We start from the raw sequence: 24,481 nt of genomic DNA on the forward strand, positions 1-24,481 counted from the left end.
TTATTAGATTTTATATTTTAATTTATAAGAAATTATACTTTATAAAAAGGTTTGAGAATTCTTTAATTTACACTGTCTGGGGACCGGGGCGGCCGCCGGCCACTTGCCACCAATAGTAATCAAAAGGCAGAAAAAATAATTGAGTGGATATTTAGTTAACTTTTGTATAATATCTTTTCAATTTCAGAGCGACACATCTCTTTATTTTTCTTCTTTTCAAGCCTTCTTATTTCATTTCCGCCTTCTTAATTATAAATTGTATTTTTAAATTTTAAGAATATTTATATTGTCATTAACATAATGTAAGAAAAGCATAAAAATATACATCTGATTAGACAATTTTTATATTTAAAAAACTGTAATTTTTTATGACAAAAAAATCCCATATCATTTAGTTTTTTTTTACTATTTTATAAATTAATATCTTTAGCTTTTTTATGGTTTAATATTAATATAATTTAATAATAAAAATTAACAATTACCATCAAATCAATTATGAGAATACTTTTAAAATATTATAATTTTATTTTAATATTATATTTTTTATACTTTTAAAAAAGTATAAAAACATACACATCTGATGATTAGATATTTTTATATTTAAAGAAATGTGATACTGTATCATTTAGTTTTTTTAAAATATTTTTACTATTTTATAAATTAATTTTTTTAAAATTTTTATGATTTAATATTTAATATAATTCAATAATAAAAATTAACAATTAACATCAAATCAATTATGAGGATACTTTTAAAGATATTATAATTTTTTTAACAATTATTTTATTTTATTTCTAATAAAATTAAAAATATATATTATTTTTATTTATCATGAATTTAATGTAGTTAGTTATATATTAAATAAATTAATAATAAATTTGTTATTAATAATGTGTATTACACTAATATTAAATCATAAAAATTTAAAAATATTAATTTATAAGATAATAAAAATATAAGAAAACTAACACACAGTACTTTTTTTATCACAGAAAAATTATAATCCCTTAAGTGCAAAAGAACCAAACTTCAAGACACCTTTTTATACTTTTTCCTATAATATAATTATTTCTCAATCAAAACTTTTAATTTCTATTTTCAATTTAATTTTTTGTATCAAAAATATATTAACTTCATTAATATTCAATTAGAATCTAAAAAAAATTATAGAAATGTAATTTAAGGATTCACAATTAGTTGCAGATATATAAGTAAAAAACGTGCAATTAAATAGTTTAGTTATTATAATATGTGCACGCTCAGCAAAATTAATAGCAAGACAACTATTCTTTCTGTCTCATTTTGATAGCTCACTTGTACTTTAACATATTTTGATAACTAATTATTTTTAGTTAGTGTGGTTAAATTTTGACTTTTTTTTTATAATATCCTTATTAATATTTTTAATACAATGCACAGTAATCTAAATAATAGACTTGCCAACTCATTCATTATTTCATTTTACTTATAGTTAAATTTGAATATCTCCCCATTTAATTCATCTATTAATTATAGAAGATGATGCATATGTTAATTGATAAAGGATATATTTGACAATTACTCATTAAACTAACAATTAAAAAAATAAATAGCCTATATTTTGAGATGGATAAAAAAAATTATTTTCTTTATTTTATATTAACTGTATTTTTTTCAAATTAAAAAAATTTCAATTATCTATCACTTTTATATATTTAATGTAATATTAGTTTTTTTCTATTTTACTTTTGTGTTGGAATAAGTGTAATAAATTTTATAATATTTATATAAACATAATCTAGTCTAATTATTTTTCTTTATAATTAAACCTATTAATTACTTTCTTAATCTAACTCAACTACAAAAAAATTGATAATTAATATGAAATGAAAGAGTATCAAAGTGGAACAGAAGAAGTAATTCTTGTCTTATAATTGTAAGATCTTTTGTAGAATAATTTTATATGTTATAAATTTTAGACTACATACCTTAAGTACACTTCAATCTTTTGCAGATGTTAATAATTACAAATCACTAGATGATTAAGTTATACCTTTCTCATGCATGTCTAATTGCACGCTTCGAGCTCGTACTAAAATGATGCTACATAGCTAATCAATGATCTCCATAGATTAAAAATTGTAATGCAGTATAAAAATATTGTGTTTAGTGACGACTTGTTAAGGAATTACATCGGTGAAAATATATAACGACGGATTAGTGACAGACAGACAACTGCATTATTAAATTGCTTATCGTAATAATTCTAACGATGTTTAGTTTTATCCTAGGAAGATTCACTTTCAGAAGTCATACCAATAAAAATAGATAAAAAAATAATAGATATTCTATATTGATTCAAAAATAAAAATATTAAAATATAAGCACAAACCAATGGACAATTTCTCCCAATCCTCTTATCTCGAAAACTGTTTTGATACAACTTTTCTAAGTAGAGATTCTGATTCTCTTTCTTTTTCTTTTTCTTTTTTGCAATTTCTAAAACTTGATTTTAAAAAACTTTTAAAAAATAAAAATAAAGTCATAAGAAAATTAAAAGAAAAATCAGACGATGGATTGAGAAAATATATATTGCAACCACTTCACCGGTGCTATCTGATCAGTATAAAAAATATATGCTGCAATTGTAGTATAAAATGATGGTTAGCCTCTAAATGCAGAGTCAAAAGGATGATCAAGTGCTGTAAGAAATTTCCCTTTCTTTCTCCTGGTAAACAAAAAATTATAATTCAGCACACTAAACCCAAATGCAGCCAGGGGCAAAGTGATTAGAAAGAAGCATGCTCATCCAAAAACCAAAGAAACAAAAGCAACTCAAACCATTAATGATACAAACAATTTATATTAAATGTTGACCGATACAAAACCCACTTAGTTCTTCCAACTCTGAAACTCAACACCAACCTTACTGGTATGAACTATCCAAAATTCAGTTTGAGGTTCCATGAACTATTCAAGCTAACAATTCAAGATTGAAAGACTTTCCTTGCATATTCACAATAATTAATAACTAGTAAACATTGAGACTTCACCCATCCATTATATCAAACTCGGAAAAGAAATAATAAGGAAAAATTGCAGTAGAGGTAATTACAAGTAAATGCACATGTATCAACAATTTCTGGTGCAATGGTTGAACCAGATAAGAAACAATATAGCTACAACAGGGGCAAGAATATCCATAAAAAGTTATATTGAGCTAAAGAATAAATAACTTAACTTTTCAAGTATCACCTTCTAACTAATCATCAGTTCTTCAACTTAACTTGTGCCGACGCAAACCTTATGTTCTTCGAGCTCCAACCTTCAAGCGCATGCCATTTTTAACAAATTAGACTTTATAAATTTTCTATTTCTAATTAACAATCATCAGACTATATTGCAAACAATTTAATTTAAAAATCAAACAAAAGAAGTAAAATAACCCAACATGACTTTTGAAGGAACTCCACCATGCAACATAATAAAATTAAAAATTAGCTACTAACCCTATCGTGGAATTATTTAAAGACGAGGTAGAGGTACTAACCTTAGAAATAGAAATTGAAATAGTAAACAAAATAAGAAAATTAAAAAGTCATATTTAGCTAAAGAATAAAGAACTTAACCTTTAAAATGAGCTTCTAACCGATCATAAGTTTTTCAACTTAACTTGTGCCGATGCAAACCTTATGTTCTTTAAGCTCCAAGCTTCAAGCACATAACATTTTAACAAATTAGAGTTTATAAATTTTCTATTTCTAATTAACAATCATCACACTATATTACAAACAATTCAATTCAAACATCAAACAAAAGAAGTCATTCAAACAAAAATATTAAAAAAACCCAACATGACTTTTGGAGTGACTCCACCATGCAACTTAATAAAATTAAAGATTAGCTACTAACCCTATCATGAAGTTATGTAGAGATGAGGTAGAGGTACTAACCTTAGTAATATAAATTGAGATAGTGAACATAATAAGGAAATTAAAAAGTCATATTTAGATAAAGAATAAATAACTTAACTTTTCAAGTATTAGCTTCTAACTAATCATCAGTTCTTCAACTTAACTTGTGCCGACGCAAACCTTATGTTCTTCGAGCTCCAACCTTCAAGCACATAAAATTTTAACAAATTAGAGTTTATAAATTTTCTATTTCTAATTAACAATCATCACACTATATTACAAACAATTCAATTCAAACATAAAACAATTCAAACAAAAATATTAAAAAAACCAAACATGACTTTTGGAGTGACTCCACCATGCAACTTAATAAAATTAAAGATTAACTACTAATCCTATAATGAAATTATTTAGAAATGAGATAGAGGTACTAACCTTAGAAATAAAAATTGAGCTAGTGAACATAATAAGAAAATTAAAAAGTTATATTTAGCTAAAGAATAAACAACTTAACTTTTCAAGTATCACCTTCTAACTAATCATCAGTTCTTCAACTTAACTTGTGCCGACGCAAACCTTATTTTTTCGAGCTCCGACCTTCAAGCGCATGCCATTTTTAACAAATTAGAGTTTATAAATTTTTTATTTATAATTAACAATCATCAGACTATATTGCAAACAATTCAATTTAAAAATCAAACAAAAGAAGTAAAATAACCCAACATGACTTTTGAACGAACTCCACCATGCAACTTAATAAAATTAAAAATTAGCTACTAACCCTATCGTGGAATTATTTAAAGACGAGGTAGAGGTACTAACCTTAGAAATAGAAATTGAAATAGTAAATAAAATAAGAAAATTAAGAAGTCATATTTCGCTAAAGAATAAAGAACTTAACCTTTAAAGTGAGCTTCTAACTGATCATAAGTTTTTCAACTTAACTTGTGCCGATGCAAACCTTATGTTCTTCAAGCTCCAAGCTTCAAGCACATAACATATTAACAAATTAGAGTTTATAAATTTTCTATTTCTAATTAACAATCACTACACTATATTAAAAACAATTCAATTCAAACATCAAACAAAAAAAGTCATTCAAACAAAAATATTAAAAAAACCCAACATGACTTTTGGAGTGACTCAACCATGCAACTTAATAAAATTAAAGATTAGCTACTAACCCTATCGTGAAATTATTTAGAGATGAAGTAAAGCTACTAACCTTAGAAATAGAAATTGAGACAGTGAACAAATTAAGAAAATTAAAAAAGTTATATTTAGCTCAAGAATAAACGACTTAGCTTTTCAAGTATCAGCTTCTAACCCATCATCAGTTCTTCAACTTAACTTGTGCCGAGGCAAACCTTATGTTCTTCGAGCTCCAATCTTCAAGCACAAACCATTTTTAACAAATTAGATTTTATAAATTTTCTATTTATAATTAACAATCATCACACTATATTACAAACAATTCAATTCAAACATAAAACAATTCAAACAAAAATATTAAAAGAACCCAACATGACTTTTGGAGTGACTCCACCATGCAACTTAATAAAATTAAAGATTAGCTACTAACCCTATAATGAAATTACTTAGAAATGAGGTAGAGGTACTAACCTTAGAAATATAAATTGAGATAGTGAACATAATAAGAAAATTGAAAAGCTATATTTAGCTAAAGAATAAATAACTTAACTTTTCAAGTATCACCTTCTAACTAATCATCAGTTCTTCAACTTAACTTGTGCCGACGCAAACCTTATGTTCTTCGAGCTCCAACCTTCAAGCGCATGCCATTTTTAACAAATTAGAGTTTATAAATTTTCTATTTCTAATTAACAACATCGGACTATATTGCAAACAAGTCAATTCAAAAATCAAACAAAAAAAAGTAATATAACCCAACATGACTTTTGAAGGAACTCCACCGTGCAACTTAATAAAATTAAAAATTAGCTACTAACCCTATCATGGAATTACTTAAACACGAGGTAGATGTGCTAACCTCAGAAATAGAAGTTGAGATAGTAAAAAAATAAGAAAATTAAAAAGTTATACTTAGCTCAAGAATAAAGAACTTAACCTTTCAAGTATCGGCCTTCTAACCGATCATCAATTTTTCAACTTAACTTGTGCCGACGCAAACCTTATCTTCTTGAGCTCCAACCTTCAAGCACAAACCATTTTTAATAAATTAGAGTTTATAAATTTTCTATTTAAAATTAACAACCATCAAACTATATTACAAACAATTCAATCCAAACATCAAATAAAAAAAGTCATTCAAACAAAAAATTAAAACAACCCAACAAGAATATTGAAGTAACTCCGCCATCCATCTAAACGCGTGCATATTGCAAAGGAGAGAGGAGAAAAAGCATATACATACATATATGTATAATATACTACTCACAAGAAACGCTTCAAAACTAACCTCCATCCGTCGCACTTAATGACTCCGGGTTATCTAGTCACAAATATACAAATTAGAGTTTATAAATTTTCTATTTCTAATTAACAATCATCAAACTATGTTTTGTTCACCGTCTCAATTTCTATTTTCTAGGTCCGTACTTCTACCTCAACTCTGAATAATTTCATGACAGGGTTAGTAGCTAATCTTTAATTTTATTAAGTTGCATGGTGGAGTTACTTCAAAAGTAATGTTTGGCAGAGATGAGGTAGAAGTACTCACATAGAAATAGAAATTGAGATAGTTAACAAAATAAGAAAATAAAAAAAAAAAGTTAAATTTAGCTCAAGAATAGACAACTTAGCTTTTCAAGTATCAGCTTCTAACTGATGATCAGTTCTTCAACATAACATGTGCCGAGGCAAACCTCATGTTCTTCGAGCTCCAATCTTCAAGCACATACCATTTTTAACAAATTAGAGTTTATAAATTTTGTATTTCTAATTAACAATCATCAAACTATATTTTTGTTCACTGTCTCAATCTCTATTTCCTAGGTTCGTACCTCTACCTCGTCTCTAAATAATTTCATGATAGGGTTAGTAGCTAATCTTTAATTTTATTAAGTTGCATGGTGGAGTTACTTCAAAAGTAATGTTTGGTAGAGATGAGGTAGAAGTACTGATATAGAAATAGAAATTGAGACGTTGAACAAATTAAGAAAATTAAAAAAGTTATATTTAGCTCAAGAATAAACGACTTAGCTTTTCAAGTACTCGACTTCTAACCCATCATCAGCTCTTCAACTTAACTTGTGCCGAGGCAAACCTTATGTTCTTCGAGCTCCAATCTTCAAGCACAAACCATTTTTAACAAATTAGATTTTATAAATTTTCTATTTATAATTAACAATCATCACACTATATTACAAACAATTCAATTCAAACATAAAACAATTCAAACAAAAATATTAAAAGAACCCAACATGACTTTTGGAGTGACTCCACCATGCAACTTAATAAAATTAAAGATTAGCTACTAACCCTATAATGAAATTACTTAGAAATGAGGTGGAGGTACTAACCTTAGAAATATAAATTGAGATAGTGAACATAATAAGAAAATTGAAAAGCTATATTTAGCTAAAGAATAAATAACTTAACTTTTCAAGTATCACCTTCTAACTAATCATCAGTTCTTCAACTTAACTTGTGCCGACGCAAACCTTATGTTCTTCGAGCTCCAACCTTCAAGCGCATGCCATTTTTAACAAATTAGAGTTTATAAATTTTCTATTTCTAATTAACAGTCGGACTATATTGCAAACAAGTCAATTCAAAAATCAAACAAAAAAAGTAATATAACCCAACATGACTTTTGAAGGAACTCCACCGTGCAACTTAATAAAATTAAAAATTAGCTACTAACCCTATCATGGAATTACTTAAACACGAGGTAGATGTGCTAACCTCAGAAATAGAAGTTGAGATAGTAAAAAAAATAAGAAAATTAAAAAGTTATACTTAGCTCAAGAATAAAGAACTTAACCTTTCAAGTATCAGCTTCTAACTGATCATCAATTTTTCAACTTAACTTGTGCCGACGCAAACCTTATCTTCTTCGAGCTCCAACCTTCAAGCACAAACCATTTTTAATAAATTAGAGTTTATAAATTTTCTATTTAAAATTAACAACCATCAAACTATATTACAAACAATTCAATCCAAACATCAAATAAAAAAAGTCATTCAAACAAAAAAATTAAAACAACCCAACAAGAATATTGAAGTAACTCCGCCATCCATCTAAACGCGTGCATATTGCAAAGGAGAGAGGAGAAAAAGCATATACATACATATATGTATAATATACTACTCACAGTAAAACGCTTCAAAACTAACCTCCATCCGTCGCACTTAATGACTCCGGGTTATCTAGTCACAAATATACAAATTAGAGTTTATAAATTTTCTATTTCTAATTAACAATCATCAAACTATGTTTTGTTCACCGTCTCAATTTCTATTTTCTAGGTCCGTACTTCTACCTCAACTCTGAATAATTTCATGACAGGGTTAGTAGCTAATCTTTAATTTTATTAAGTTGCATGGTGGAGTTACTTCAAAAGTAATGTTTGGCAGAGATGAGGTAGAAGTACTCACATAGAAATAGAAATTGAGATAGTTAACAAAATAAGAAAATAAAAAAAAAAAAGTTAAATTTAGCTCAAGAATAGACAACTTAGCTTTTCAAGTATCGACTTCTAACCGATGATCGGTTCTTCAACATAACATGTGCCGAGGCAAACCTCATGTTCTTCGAGCTCCAATCTTCAAGCACATACCATTTTTAACAAATTAGAGTTTATAAATTTTGTATTTCTAATTAACAATCATCAAACTATATTTTTGTTCACTGTCTCAATCTCTATTTCCTAGGTTCGTACCTCTACCTCGTCTCTAAATAATTTCATGATAGGGTTAGTAGCTAATCTTTAATTTTATTAAGTTGCATGGTGGAGTTACTTCAAAAGTAATGTTTGGTAGAGATGAGGTAGAAGTACTGATATAGAAATAGAAATTGAGACGGTGAACAAATTAAGAAAATTAAAAAAGTTATATTTAGCTCAAGAATAAACGACTTAGCTTTTCAAGTATCGACTTCTAACCCATCATCGGTTCTTCAACTTAACTTGTGCCGAGGCAAACCTTATGTTCTTCGAGCTCCAATCTTCAAGCACAAACCATTTTTAACAAATTAGATTTTATAAATTTTCTATTTATAATTAACAATCATCACACTATATTACAAACAATTCAATTCAAACATAAAACAATTCAAACAAAAATATTAAAAGAACCCAACATGACTTTTGGAGTGACTCCACCATGCAACTTAATAAAATTAAAGATTAGCTACTAACCCTATAATGAAATTACTTAGAAATGAGGTGGAGGTACTAACCTTAGAAATATAAATTGAGATAGTGAACATAATAAGAAAATTGAAAAGCTATATTTAGCTAAAGAATAAATAACTTAACTTTTCAAGTATCACCTTCTAACTAATCATCAGTTCTTCAACTTAACTTGTGCCGACGCAAACCTTATGTTCTTCGAGCTCCAACCTTCAAGCGCATGCCATTTTTAACAAATTAGAGTTTATAAATTTTCTATTTCTAATTAACAGTCATCAGACTATATTGCAAACAAGTCAATTCAAAAATCAAACAAAAAAAAGTAATATAACCCAACATGACTTTTGAAGGAACTCCACCGTGCAACTTAATAAAATTAAAACTTAGCTACTAACCCTATCATGGAATTACTTAAACACGAGGTAGATGTGCTAACCTCAGAAATAGAAGTTGAGATAGTAAAAAAAATAAGAAAATTAAAAAGTTATACTTAGCTCAAGAATAAAGAACTTAACCTTTCAAGTATCAGCTTCTAACTGATCATCAATTTTTCAACTTAACTTGTGCCGACGCAAACCTTATCTTCTTCGAGCTCCAACCTTCAAGCACAAACCATTTTTAATAAATTAGAGTTTATAAATTTTCTATTTAAAATTAACAACCATCAAACTATATTACAAACAATTCAATCCAAACATCAAATAAAAAAAGTCATTCAAACAAAAAAATTAAAACAACCCAACAAGAATATTGAAGTAACTCCGCCATCCATCTAAACGCGTGCATATTGCAAAGGAGAGAGGAGAAAAAGCATATACATACATATATGTATAATATACTACTCACAGTAAAACGCTTCAAAACTAACCTCCATCCGTCGCACTTAATGACTCCGGGTTATCTAGTCACAAATATACAAATTAGAGTTTATAAATTTTCTATTTCTAATTAACAATCATCAAACTATGTTTTGTTCACCGTCTCAATTTCTATTTTCTAGGTCCGTACTTCTACCTCAACTCTGAATAATTTCATGACAGGGTTAGTAGCTAATCTTTAATTTTATTAAGTTGCATGGTGGAGTTACTTCAAAAGTAATGTTTGGCAGAGATGAGGTAGAAGTACTCACATAGAAATAGAAATTGAGATAGTTAACAAAATAAGAAAATAAAAAAAAAAAGTTAAATTTAGCTCAAGAATAGACAACTTAGCTTTTCAAGTATCAGCTTCTAACTGATGATCAGTTCTTCAACATAACATGTGCCGAGGCAAACCTCATGTTCTTCGAGCTCCAATCTTCAAGCACATACCATTTTTAACAAATTAGAGTTTATAAATTTTGTATTTCTAATTAACAATCATCAAACTATATTTTTGTTCACTGTCTCAATCTCTATTTCCTAGGTTCGTACCTCTACCTCGTCTCTAAATAATTTCATGATAGGGTTAGTAGCTAATCTTTAATTTTATTAAGTTGCATGGTGGAGTTACTTCAAAAGTAATGTTTGGTAGAGATGAGGTAGAAGTACTGATATAGAAATAGAAATTGAGACAGTGAACAAATTAAGAAAATTAAAAAAGTTATATTTAGCTCAAGAATAAACGACTTAGCTTTTCAAGTATCAGCTTCTAACCCATCATCAGTTCTTCAACTTAACTTGTGCCGAGGCAAACCTTATGTTCTTCGAGCTCCAATCTTCAAGCACAAACCATTTTTAACAAATTAGATTTTATAAATTTTCTATTTATAATTAACAATCATCACACTATATTACAAACAACTCAATTCAAACATAAAACAATTCAAACAAAAATATTAAAAGAACCCAACATGACTTTTGGAGTGACTCCACCATGCAACTTAATAAAATTAAAGATTAGCTACTAACCCTATAATGAAATTACTTAGAAATGAGGTGGAGGTACTAACCTTAGAAATATAAATTGAGATAGTGAACATAATAAGAAAATTGAAAAGCTATATTTAGCTAAAGAATAAATAACTTAACTTTTCAAGTATCACCTTCTAACTAATCATCGGTTCTTCAACTTAACTTGTACGACGCAAACCTTATGTTCTTCGAGCTCCAACCTTCAAGCGCATGCCATTTTTAACAAATTAGAGTTTATAAATTTTCTATTTCTAATTAACAGTCATCAGACTATATTGCAAACAAGTCAATTCAAAAATCAAACAAAAAAAAGTAATATAACCCAACATGACTTTTGAAGGAACTCCACCGTGCAACTTAATAAAATTAAAAATTAGCTACTAACCCTATCATGGAATTACTTAAACACGAGGTAGATGTGCTAACCTCAGAAATAGAAGTTGAGATAGTAAAAAAAATAAGAAAATTAAAAAGTTATACTTAGCTCAAGAATAAAGAACTTAACCTTTCAAGTATCGACTTCTAACCGATCATCAATTTTCAACTTAACTTGTGCCGACGCAAACCTTATCTTCTTGAGCTCCAACCTTCAAGCACAAACCATTTTTAATAAATTAGAGTTTATAAATTTTCTATTTAAAATTAACAACCATCAAACTATATTACAAACAATTCAATCCAAACATCAAATAAAAAAAGTCATTCAAACAAAAAATTAAAACAACCCAACAAGAATATTGAAGTAACTCCGCCATCCATCTAAACGCGTGCATATTGCAAAGGAGAGAGGAGAAAAAGCATATACATACATATATGTATAATATACTACTCACAAGAAACGCTTCAAAACTAACCTCCATCCGTCGCACTTAATGACTCCGGGTTATCTAGTCACAAATATACAAATTAGAGTTTATAAATTTTCTATTTCTAATTAACAATCATCAAACTATGTTTTGTTCACCGTCTCAATTTCTATTTTCTAGGTCCGTACTTCTACCTCAACTCCTGAATAATTTCATGACAGGGTTAGTAGCTAATCTTTAATTTTATTAAGTTGCATGGTGGAGTTACTTCAAAAGTAATGTTTGGCAGAGATGAGGTAGAAGTACTCACATAGAAATAGAAATTGAGATAGTTAACAAAATAAGAAAATAAAAAAAAAAAGTTAAATTTAGCTCAAGAATAGACAACTTAGCTTTTCAAGTATCGACTTCTAACCGATGATCGGTTCTTCAACATAACATGTGCCGAGGCAAACCTCATGTTCTTCGAGCTCCAATCTTCAAGCACATACCATTTTTAACAAATTAGAGTTTATAAATTTTGTATTTCTAATTAACAATCATCAAACTATATTTTTGTTCACTGTCTCAATCTCTATTTCCTAGGTTCGTACCTCTACCTCGTCTCTAAATAATTTCATGATAGGGTTAGTAGCTAATCTTTAATTTTATTAAGTTGCATGGTGGAGTTACTTCAAAAGTAATGTTTGGTAGAGATGAGGTAGAAATCGCGATATAGAAATAGAAATTGAGACAGTGAACAAATTAAGAAAATTAAAAAGTTATATTTAGCTCAAGAATAAACGACTTAGCTTTTCAAGTATCGACTTCTAACCCATCATCGGTTCTTCAACTTAACTTGTGCCGAGGCAAACCTTATGTTCTTCGAGCTCCAATCTTCAAGCACAAACCATTTTTAACAAATTAGATTTTATAAATTTTCTATTTATAATTAACAATCATCACACTATATTACAAACAACTCAATTCAAACATAAAACAATTCAAACAAAAATATTAAAAGAACCCAACATGACTTTTGGAGTGACTCCACCATGCAACTTAATAAAATTAAAGATTAGCTACTAACCCTATAATGAAATTACTTAGAAATGAGGTGGAGGTACTAACCTTAGAAATATAAATTGAGATAGTGAACATAATAAGAAAATTGAAAAGCTATATTTAGCTAAAGAATAAATAACTTAACTTTTCAAGTATCACCTTCTAACTAATCATCAGTTCTTCAACTTAACTTGTGCCGACGCAAACCTTATGTTCTTCGAGCTCCAACCTTCAAGCGCATGCCATTTTTAACAAATTAGAGTTTATAAATTTTCTATTTCTAATTACTTGATCATCGGACTATATTGCAAACAAGTCAATTCAAAAATCAAACAAAAAAAAGTAATATAACCCAACATGACTTTTGAAGGAACTCCACCGTGCAACTTAATAAAATTAAAAATTAGCTACTAACCCTATCATGGAATTACTTAAACACGAGGTAGATGTGCTAACCTCAGAAATAGAAGTTGAGATAGTAAACAAAATAAGAAAATTAAAAAGTTATACTTAGCTTAAGAATAAAGAACTTAACCTTTCAAGTATCAGCTTCTAACTGATCATCAATTTTTCAACTTAACTTGTGCCGACGCAAACCTTATCTTCTTCGAGCTCCAACCTTCAAGCACATACCATTTTTAACAAATTAGAATTTATAAATTTTATATTTCTAATTAACAATCATCAAATTATATTTTGTTCACTATCTCAATTTCTATTTCCTAGGTTCGCACCTCTACCTCGTCTCTAAATAATTTCATGATAGGGTTAGTAGCTAATCTTTTATTTTATTAAGTTGCATGGTGGAGTTACTTCAAAAGTTATGTTTGGTAGAGATGAGGTAGAAGTACTGACATAGAAATAGAAATTGAGACAGTGAACAAATTAAGAAAATTAAAAAAGTTATATTTAGCTCAACAATAAACGACTTTGCTTTTCAAGTATCAGCTTCTCACGCATCATCAGTTCTTCAACTTAACTTGTGCCGAGGCAAGCCTTATATTCTTCGAGCTCCAATCTTCAAGCACATACCATTTTTAACAAATTAGATTTTATAAATTTTCTATTTATAATTAACAATCATCAGAGTATATTAGAAACAATGGAATTCAAACATCAAACAAAAGAAGTAATTCAAACAAAAAAACAAAAATAACCCAACAAGAACTTTGAAGTAACTCCGCCATGCAACTTAACAAAATTAAGTATTAGCTACTAACCCAATCAGTCTATTTGGATAGTGGCGGCATTTCTTTCTGACGGCTGATTCAGATCATAATAAAGATGCAAACACAGACAATCACATCAACATCAATAAACACCTAGCAATACTGATCAAAATAATAATATCAAAGCACTAGTAGCCTAATATTACTTGTCAAGCATATGCGCCTATGTCCGATGATTATCCCATCGTCTAGGAGGTTCTAACTCAATCTAGTTATGCAGTTAAAATCTACTTTTTCACATAATGCATCGCATATCATCTTAATCACTAAGTTTGGTCATTCTCATTCGCATTAAACGCATGCTTATTGCAAAGGGGAGAGGAGAAAAAGCATATACACACATATATGTATAATATAATACTCACAGTGAGACGCTCCAAAACTAACCTCCATCCGTCGCACTTAATGACTCCGGGTTATCTAGTCACAAATATACAAATTAGAGTTTATAAATTTTTTATTTCTAATTAACAATCATCAAACTATATTTTGTTCACTGTCTCAATTTCTATTTCCTAGGTCCGTACTTCTACCTCAACTCTAAATAATTTCATGATAGGGTTAGTAGCTAATCTTTAATTTTATTAAGTTGCATGGTGGAGTTACTTTAAAAGTAATGTTTGGTAGAGATGAGGTAGAAGTACTCACATAGAAATAGAAATTGAGATAGTTAACAAAATAAGAAAATAAAAAAAGTTAAATTTAGCTCAAGAATAGACAACTTAGCTTTTCAAGTATCAGCTTATAACTGATAATCAGTTCTTCAACTTAACATGTGCGGAGGCAAACCTTATGTTCTTCAAGCTCCAATTTTCAAGCACATACCATTTTTAACAAATTAGAGTTTATAAATTTTATATTTCTAATTAACAATCATCAAACTATATTTTGTTCACTGTCTCAATTTTTATTTCCTAGGTTCGTACCTCTACCTCATCTCTAAATAATTTCATGATAGGGTTAGTAGCTAATCTTTAATTTTATTAAGTTGCATGGTGGAGTTACTTCAAAAGTAATGTTTGGTAGAGATGAGGTAGAAGTACTGATATAGAAATAGAAATTGAGACAGTGAACAAATTAAGAAAATTAAAAAAGTTATATTTAGCTCAAGAATAAACGACTTAGCTTTTCAAGTATCAGCTTCTAACCCATCATCAGTTCTTCAACTTAACTTGTGCCGAGGCAAACCTTATGTTCTTCGAGCTCCAATCTTCAAGCACAAACCATTTTTAACAAATTAGATTTTATAAATTTTCTATTTATAATTAACAATCATCAGAGTATATTACAAACAATGTAATTCAAACATCAAACAAAAGAAGTAATTCAAACAAAAAACAAAAATAACCCAACAAGAACTTTGAAGTAACTCCGCCATGCAACTTAACAAAATTAAGTATTAGCTACTAACCCAATCAGTCTATTTGGATAGTGGCGGCGTTTCTTTTTGACGGCTGATTAAGATCATAATAAAGATGCAAACACAGACAATCACATCAACATCAATAAACACCTAGCAATACTGATCAAAATAATAATATCAAAGCACTTGTAGCCTAATATTACTTGTCAAGCATATGCGCCTATGTCCGATGATTACCCCATCGTCTAGGAGGTTCTAACTCAATCTAGTTATGCAGTTAAAATCTACTTTTTCACATAATGCATCGCATATCATCTTAATCACTAAGTTTGGTCATTCTCATTCCACAAGTCCTTAGTAGCAGCATGACCTATTCCAAAGCTTTAGCAATTAATGCACGTTGAGATAGTTGCTGCTCATAAATCTCCCGGAATACTCAGTATTTGGCATCACAATACTGCTTCACCTTTTGGGTCTTTTAATGGATGAATGACCTGAAAAAATTCATGTTAATTACACTGAATCAAATGGATATTAATAAAAAAAAATATGACGATAGAGCAGAACAATTTGCACAAGAATTAATCCCAGGTTAGCAGCTCCTTATATTTTAGAATATTGGTTTAATATTTAATCAAGTGAAATAAGCTGCATATACCACCCCCATGATCCTCTCAGTTTACAAACTATTTTATATAATAACATACAACTCCCTATTGATTTTGAAATTAACGGGAGCCAATCCATGTACCGTTGACAACAATATAGCAAGTTGTTACTATTTCAGAACATACTGACTAGTAAAGGCAGTTCTAAGTAAAAGAACAAATTAATATAGTTTAAGACTATGCAGAGGTGGTTTATAAATGTAATCAAAACTTCAACCAAATGACTAGACCCTGGCAGTGCTAAAGTATGGCATAAGAAACAAAATGCAAGGTAAAATTCATTTAGGCAATTTCTGCAACTTCTTCTCCATAATAATACACAAAAACACCAAAACTTTGAAGGAGCAATGAGGTAAAGTCTGCCATGTGTTGCCGAATTCTACCATCAACTTCAAGCCCCAATCTTAAGCAAGGGCCTTTAGATTTATTTATTCACAACTAATCTATAAAATTCCTTAGCATAATTGCTTTGCAGGTCAACGTTATTGAAGTAATACTTCTTTCAAATTCCTTGTCTGTTTTTCTCTTTTTTTTTTCTTAGAGAGATGGAGGGAGGTGGGAGTAATGGGATGAACCAAGAGAAAACAATTACTAATAGGAATTTCAACAAAAATATAATGCACAAAAGAGAAGCTGCATTATGTTTTGCACTCACTTAAAACCTCTTCTCTAATCATTTATTGTTTTGTACCTAGTTATATGTCATAAAAGTTATGAATTGAACTGAAAATTCAGAAGCAAGCACTCATGCATACCTAACCTGCTGCATTCAGGGCCCTCATGGCCTCACTGAGACTGGCATATTTTCTTTTGCGGCAACAGCAAACCTAATAGCACAGATTCACTTTCTCGTGGTAGTGCAATAGGGCAGCCTGCACCAATCATGAACAAATAAGCATTAAGTTTGTTAACATGCACACAACACTGGAAAAGAAAACTATTATTCTCAAAAGTAGTCAGAACAACCTATCATAGACTTACAGTACTGGATTTAGTGCATATTTCTTTAATTTTTATACATGTTGTAAAATAAAAATTTGTCTGCATACCGAACCTGCTTAGTTCTTCCAACCCTGAACACCAACCTTACTGGTATGAACTATCCAAAATTCAATTTGAGGTTCCATGAACTATTCAAGCTAACAATTCAAGATTGAAAGACTTTCCTGGCATATTCACAATAATTAATAACTAGTGAACATTAAGACTTCACCCGTATATTATATCAGACTGGGGAAAGAAATAATGAGGGAAAATTGCAGTAGAGGTAAATACTAGTAAATGCACATGTATCAACAATTTTTGGTCCAATGGTTGAACCAGATAAGCAACAATGTAGCTACATCAGGGGCAAGAATATCCACTGTTAACCAATTCCTAATCTTTTTCTTCATCCAAATGTTGGATCAGCACATAAACCAACGGTCTTATTCATCCAGGGAAAGCTACACTTCGTCTGTATAAATTATATGATGTCAGGTTACAAGAAGAAGAGTAAGATATTGGTAAATGCAAAACTAAAATGATATGTTAAAAAAGAACCAAATCATGCTTTGCTTTTTTACAGTTGATTGCTATGTTTCAAATTGTAAAACAAATGAACTTGATCAATGTGCATCATAAAAGAAGAAAGTGTTATAATCAGATAAATCATGGAGGGAGGTGTACTCTATTGCTATGTTCATTGAACCATAAGAATCTATAAGTGACACAACCTGGAAATCAGTCTTAACATAAGAGGTTCTGAAAAATATTTTCCTCTGCATTGACGGCAGGTTTTAAACAAAGTATCATGAAATTGATATCAAAATCAGTGCAATAATAAAAGATATACTCACATTATGCTAGCCTGATCAGTCACCACTTTCAACTTAAACTAAAGGCTTAAATCCCATAATTTCTTGTATCGAAAGCCTGTCATATATTTCATTGAATTAAGGGGTAATTACAATTTGCCAAACTAGAAAGCAATTCAAAGAAACAAGGAAGATCCCTAATTCTATTTTAGAAAATTCTCTATGGGCAGTCCCTAGAACAATGGCCATAACTCAAGATCCGACTGTTGAATCAAAGTGCCATTTTATACACAAATTACATAAACGAGGAAACAACATACCCAAAAACCAACCATTCATGTGTCATAGAGATTCAGTATATGAGTTTTCAAAATTGACTGTCAAGACAAAATTTGGAAGGAAATTCAGGACCTAGCAAACAAATATTAAAATCAGCCTATCATTTTATTCAAATACGATGGCCAATAGTACTTATCATTTTAAATATATATATATATATATACACTATATTCAAACATAATGGCTAATAAAAATCAGTTAAAGATTAAATAAACAAATAAAAACTCAACCTAAACTTTGTCTTCTATTTAATTAAATAATAATAATAGCGACCCTCCCTCTAGAAAAGAAGCTAAAAGCTAAACGATATAAAATTAAAATTAAAATAAAGTCAAACAAATTATAATGCAATTGAATTTGGTATCACCTTAGGCATTGAATAAACAATTAGCATAAAGATGCATAAGCTTCATGCGTTAGCAATAAAATAAGAGCAACGCTTCCTCTAGAAAAGAATCTGAAATCTGAGAAATTAAAATAAAATCAACGAATTTTAATGCAACTAAACTGACAAAGTAATAATAAAGGATAATTTTGGTATCACCTTATGCATGACTTATGTGATTAAATTGCATTTAATTGAATAAATCATGAAGGAATGGTGTATTTAATTGCTATTGTTCATTGAATCATAAGAATCTATAAGTGAGACAACTTGGAAAACGATTTTAACATATAAGGATATGGAAAATACACTCTATATATTGATGGCAATGTTTTAGATAACAATTTCATGAATAATATTGATATCAAAAGCAAACAATCGTATCAGACCTAATCACATTGTATCGGACCGAATCGGCCACAGCTCTTATGTTTTAAAATAATTCTCATTTGAATCTGTAAATTTAGGTGTATATTACCTAAGGATTCTTGAGTGAATAGTTTCTTTAGATTCGCAAAGTTGAGAAAACAATGGAGTTAGAAAAATTAAATAGAGTTTGAAAAAAAATACTGAGTTGTTTCCAAATTCCCAATAAAATACACGTAATATATCGTTAGTTAATAAAAACCATGAATTGATAATGCAGTTCAATGATGGCCATCATACATAGAAGTAGTTAATTTTTGGTTCAACGCAGCGGTAGGGTTAATAGCAAAGATGGTATTGATAACAATAGTCACGCAGCTAGTTTACTGGTGGCTATAAAATGTGGTAGTATTAAAAACAGTTATAATAATAGTAGCAGGTGGGATTATTGCTTAGCAGCCTTGGCACTGGTTGCAGTACAAATCACGAGCTGTAGTAATTCTCTAGTGATGACAACAACAATACACAGAAATGTAACCCACTTTTTCCATACTCTACCCATCCATTTGAAAATCCCTATTGTCCACCAAAAAATGAACTAAAATTTCAACTTAACTTAGGAACAACAGACATTCATTGAATTAATTAAAGGAACAACAGACATTCTTTAAAGTCTCAAGCTATTAAAATCCATTTCACAGTTCCCGGTATAAGAATAGGCCTTATAAAAATTAGATGCACACTAAAGCTTTGACAAGAATACTGAGTTTCTAGAACTTAAGCATAGTATCATGGCAAATTAGATATTCAACTGACAGGTATAACAAACTTAATAAGTCCACAGGCACCTATACATTCCCCGTATTTTAAGTTTAAATTTTGGTTATCACAAGTCCAGCATCACATGGAAGACAGTATGTCAATGATAAACTATCATAAAAATAAAATGCACAGAACTCCTTTTCATATAAGCATACCAATCTTAGCATGATGATCATCTATAAGATCACCCAAGCCAATCTCTTCCCAAAAGTCATCATCCTATCCACAAGCTTCCATATCTCGAGAATCTTTTTCATTCATTTGCTGCATATGTGCATGCCCAAGATATGTCCATTTGCATACTGTGGTACATAGACTACGAGTATCATCTCCCGTTGCTCTAAATATCAAGAAAAAACAATGAGATCAGCACAGTAGCATCAAATATGCAAGTATTTGACTAGTCTAGGAGAATCATGTACGAGTATAAACATTGAGCATGTTTGGAAACAAAATAATTACCTGTATGACAACCAATCACTCAAATCCATCCATCTAAACACCATGGACCGTGACTTTTGCAAATTTTCTTTCACCCATAGAAGCTGCAATATTTTCAATACTAACACAAATAAATACAGCACCAAAAAGAAAGGCAGAAGAAGAACCTATTTTCTCATCAATCTCAATATTTGAAACTCAGAATCAATCAAATCACTGATCATTCTTAAAATTTTGAAATAAATGCATTGTAGATTAGGTCTGATATAGGGATAGGAAGGCCATCTTAGAACAAAACATTATCATTGTTCATAATAAATCATTTGCAAGAATTCAATTGAATTACATTCTTAGAAAATCACGTCACTTATAGTATTATGATTTCATTTCTCTTTCAAAATGCCATGTTCTTTTTAAGTTGAAAGAATCAAATTCTAGCAACTATGATCTTTCCAAATAAAAATTGACTAAAATTGAGAACTCAGTAACATTGAATTCTTGCAATTTCGAGAGTTTACAAACACAACATGAATAAGTACATTTGGAGGCTGCATTTCAGGAGAAAGGACGTCACCACAGTACTGTAATACTGGGGAATTAAAAGAATTAATCTTCTCAGCTTGTTTAATAGCTCTATGATCCATCCAAACTATAATATTTCTTCTTGAATCCCCACTCCACGAATATAGTTTTCTATGATGTAATCTAATAATGCCCCAGTAGCACTCTGTCCACCATCTGTAAGCTAGTACTCAGGGATCATTGCTGCAGGAATTGAAAAAAAAAATGCCTTGAGATTAAGTCCAGCAATATATTGCTGTGGACAGATAAATGCTGAATTTTGATTAAGTTTGATAATATGTATGCATGTCTGCACATCCATGTGTTAAAAATCATTTCATTATAACATTCACAATACTCCAAAATGATAGCCTGCCGCAGCACTGTAATAAATTTCAGGGAGACAGACATTGATATTAGAAATTGTAGATGTTACCTGACCAAAAAGGTCCCCAAACCCCAGGAATGAAGAGCTTGCTCTGTGATACAGCCATATGACAAGTAGAAGTACCACAGACTAAAGCCATACGATGACATATGACAGATAAACGCCGACTTTTGATTAAAGTATGATAAAATGTATGCATGTCTACACATCCATGTCTTAAAAATCATTTCATTATAATATTCACAATACTCCAAAATGATAGCCTGCCGCAGCACTGTAATAAATTTCAAGGAGACAGACATTGATATTAGAAATTGTAGATGTTACCTGACCAAAAAGGTCCCCAAACCCCAGGAATGAAGAGCTTGCTCTGTGATACAGCCATATGACAAGTAGAAGTACCACAGACTAAAGCCATATGATGACATATTGCTTCCTTATCGTGCTCTGTAAAGTCAAAGTTTATAAGAAAGTGAGGAAGTATCTTTTTGCTGTCACAGGACTTAACAGACAATAAAGGAAACAGATCTATCTTTCATTCCAAATGACATAATACCTTTAACATCATAATTTGTGTCAGGAAGAGGAACACTCTCCATGATCCCCACGCCACCAGCATGAGCATCAATCAGTGAAGTCCCCACAGGAGTTCCAACTTCAAGACCTAGTTCCTAAACATATAGGCAAATACTTAGAGGATGTAACAGAGGTTTATGGTTGATAATAAATATAAGAATGTTTGGAGATAAAATAATTACATGTATGACAACCAATCACTCAAATCCATCCATCTAAACACCATGGACCATGACTCTTGCAAATTTTCTTTCACCCATAGAAGCTGCAATATTTTCAATACTAACACAAACAAATACAGCACCAACAAGAAAGGCAGAAGAAGAACCTATTTTCTCATCAATCTCAATATTGGAAACTCAGAATCAATCAAAGCACTTATTATTCTTAAAATTTTGAAATAAATGCACTGTAGATTAGGTCTGATATAGGGATAGGAAGGCAATCTTAGAACAACACATTATCATTGTTCAAAATAAATCATTTGCAAGAATTCAATTGAACTACATTCGTAGAAAATCATGTCACTTGTAGTATTATGATTTCATTTCTTTCAAAATGTCATATTCTTTTTAAGTTGAAAGAATCAAATTCTAGCAACTATGATCTTTCCAAATAAAAACTGACAAAACTCGAAAACTCAGTAATATTGAATTCTTGCAATTTCGAGAGTTTACAAACACAATATGAATAAGTACCTTTGGAGGCTGCATTCAGGAGAAAAGGTGCCACCACAATACTGTAATACTGGTAAATTAGAAGAATTAATTTTCTCAGCTTGTTTAACAGCTCTATGATCCATCCAAACTATAATATTTCTTTTTGAATCTCCACTCCACGAAACTGATACCGGTGCTCCATCAGCATCAACAGCCACTAAAAAGTTTTTTTTTTTAAAAGTAACATTGTTTAAAATAAAATAAAAATTGAATATACAAAAGGCAGTATAGCCACAATTTCTACCAAAAAGGCAATTCAGAAATTTAATGTAGAACAAACGAGATCAATCCTTGCACAATCATGTCACTTTTGGCATGATTTCGTTACTTCCAAAATACCTTGTTTTTATTTTATTAAATTGACAGAATTGAATTCTATCAACTATGAGGTTACCAAACATGAAAATATCACTGAAACAGAATAACTCTACCCAAACAATGTAAAATAAATATGACAAACCAATAGAACAAATAGCAGCAAAACCAATGCAAGTAACTTCTTGACCAGAAACATTTGCAAGTGAACATGCTGATTTCATAGCTGCACATATTGCATGCCATATATATGTTGACGATTGCTGCCATAATTTAAAAAACAAAATCAAACTATAATTTTTTATCAAATGAAGCTAAATATAATTTATTTTATATGAATAATTAAATAAAAAATATAAATCGATAACCTCAACACAGTCACTTCTTTCCGAATTTGAATTGGACTACTAGACGTCCCTAAGCGTTTCCCGTTCTCATCGAATAAACCAGCGCGAGCGCTTCTTGTACCACCGTCGACTCCGAGAAAAACGGATCGACGTCGACTCTGAGAAAAACGGACTGACAAGGAACGGCTGTGACGGTGGCAGTGGACGTCTCGACGGAGAAAGGAGAGGAGGGATCGGGAGAACGGTAGAATAACGTTTGGGATGGTAGAGAGGAAAAGGATTGGGGGAAAATAACGTTTGGGATGGTAGAGAGAAAAAGAATTGGGGGAAAATAAAGTTTGGGATGGTAAAGAGGAAAAGAATTGGGGGAAAATAACGTTTGGGATGCTGTTATGGGAATGGACTCTTGATATTCCTCATCAACGTTTAAAAGACTTCCTAATTAGCTAGAATGGACTCTTGATATTTCTCATCAACGGTAAAAAGACTTCAGGCAGTGGACGTTTCAACGGAGAAAGGAGAGGAGGGATCGGGAGAATGGTAGAATAACGTTTGGGATGGTAGAGAGGAAAAGAATTGGGGGATGCTGTATTACATTTTCTATTTCTTTTATTACATTTCTATTTTATAAGTAATTTTAAAATTTTAATTTAAAGTGAAAGACTTTTAGCTTAGCATTTCTATATTATTTAATAAAAAAATTGATTTCCCCCAATTTATTGGCAAAAAATATACAATTTTAATAAGATTGTAAATGAAAATAAAATTAAAAATTAGATAGTGTTATTGTTACATTCTAACTAGAAAATTTATGTTTAACATAAAAAAATATTTTATATGGTATTTTATTGATTTTATATAACTTGATAACTTTTTATTATGACTAAAATAGTATTTTAACTCTAAATGTTTTTATTTTTATCCTGTCTTAACAAAAAATATTTTATATGGTAATGTATTTCATTGATTTTGTATAACTTGACAACTTTTTATTATGAGTAAAATAGTATTTTAAATCTAAATATCTTTATTTTTATTTTGCCTTAACAAAATAGAGTGTGCAATGACACCACCAATTGCAACTATTGTAAAAGTTGTCGGATAGGCTTCTTGTAATTAATATTATTTTTTTACTTTTTACTGGTTTTTCTTCGTCTCTTTTTGGTACACATTTTAGAACTCTATGATCATTAAT

General features: G+C 29.9%; 1 long non-coding RNA gene and 1 pseudogene across 1 annotated transcript; both read right to left on the reverse strand.

Moving 5' to 3' along the window:
• Positions 1-3,039: 3,039 nt before the first annotated feature.
• On the reverse strand, positions 3,040-4,089 carry LOC125370158. Its single transcript, XR_007216056.1, has 2 exons — positions 3,609-4,089; positions 3,040-3,304 (listed from the first exon to the last, which is right to left on the reverse strand). It is a non-coding gene; the product is annotated as an uncharacterized LOC125370158 (long non-coding RNA).
• Positions 4,090-20,843: 16,754 nt separating this feature from the next.
• LOC112537952 lies at positions 20,844-23,877 on the reverse strand (annotated as a pseudogene).
• Positions 23,878-24,481: the final 604 nt, after the last annotated feature.

This window comes from Ricinus communis, chromosome 5 (assembly GCF_019578655.1).
Source record: "Ricinus communis isolate WT05 ecotype wild-type chromosome 5, ASM1957865v1, whole genome shotgun sequence".
In the NCBI taxonomy this organism is placed as follows: domain Eukaryota; kingdom Viridiplantae; phylum Streptophyta; class Magnoliopsida; order Malpighiales; family Euphorbiaceae; genus Ricinus; species Ricinus communis.